Genomic DNA, 1483 nt, shown 5'->3' on the forward strand with positions numbered 1-1483 from the left:
AAGATGATAAATATTGAGTGGATTTTTGAAAAGAGACTTATCACTAGATTTACCTATCTCAAGTAACAAACAATTTAAACTAAGATAAAAAATATTTTTTAAATAAACCATAAACAAATAAATCCAATATGATATCCACCATATATATTTGAGAATAAAAGTCCAAAATGCTTGAGGCTGCGATGGGTTATATTCAGTCTCTCAGTAGGAGAGTGTTATTTATTAGAAAGCAGAATAGCAAATGCATACAAAATTAATACAATCGAATGTAAATCTAAAACAATTGAATTGACAAATGCTGAACTCATTGATAGAGCAATATAAAATAAAAGTATTAACTGACTGATTGATTGCAAATGTCTGAGCTCATGTCACAGCCTGGGTTGTGAATATATATAGGCAAAGGGGTCTCAACCAATTAGTTTAAGTGTAGGCTGTGTGTGTGTGTGTGTGTGTGTGTGTGTGTGTGTGTGTGTGTGTGTGTGCGTGCGTGTGTGCGTGCGTGTGTGCGTGCGTGTGTGCGTGCGTGCGTGTGCGTGTGTGTGTGCGTGCGTGCGTGTGCGGTGCTTGTGCTGATAGAGAATAATTACATTTGTCTTGGGAATAGAGAAAAACTTAGCTGGCAAAGGAAACAATGCAGCAGTCATAAGGGACTGCATCAGTGAAAACACACGCCCTATCCCATCTGCTTGAAATCTCTTCCCAACTCCCCTGTCCTCCCAGCCGCCTCCCCAGGGAGCCATCCACCATCTTCTGGAAGGAAAGCACAGGCCTTTTAGGTCCTCACCCACCCTCTCTCCCTCTCTCCCTCTCTCCCTCACCCTCTCCTTGCCTCGCTCTCACCTTTTCAGTCTAATCATTTAGAGATGCATGACGATATCGGTGTGCAGGGTACATGTAGGAAATTAACTTTTTTAAATGAGGGCCATTTCTGTCCTTGTGAAATATACTATAACTATACTATAATATATTTCGGATGATTTTCCAGGGCAATTTTATCAAATGTTGGGAAATACCTTAGTTGCACCTATGTAGCATGACAGACCAATCAATGACTCTTATCCAAGCATATTTTATTTCTAAAAGTTCATAAACAATCACAGTTAAAGATCCTCATTTCCTATCTCAACAACACTGTTGATTGACTGGCATGTTATTAATGTACTTACTGGCAAAGAGATGAGTGAACTAGCTGGCCAGCTAGCTTGTGCTGCCTGTCACTGAGGTAAATAATGCTAGTAGGAGGAGAGGGGGGGGGGGGATTGTGCAGGTATGGATGCCTAGATCGCCATTTTCGAGTCACGCTTTGCAAATACAGAATAACATTAAAATACAGAAAGCATAAAATTGTATGGGGGCGTTTAAAAGCCCCGTCACCTCAATTCCAGGGGCAATTCTAGATTTTTTAAGGGCATTTCCCCCCGAGGCCCCGCTATTTTCCTACCCGGTGCGCCATCGTCATCGGCTGGTAAAGGGTTTAAAA

Source organism: Poromitra crassiceps, assembly GCF_964638095.1.
Source record: "Poromitra crassiceps genome assembly, chromosome: 12".
Lineage (NCBI taxonomy): Eukaryota > Metazoa > Chordata > Actinopteri > Beryciformes > Melamphaidae > Poromitra > Poromitra crassiceps.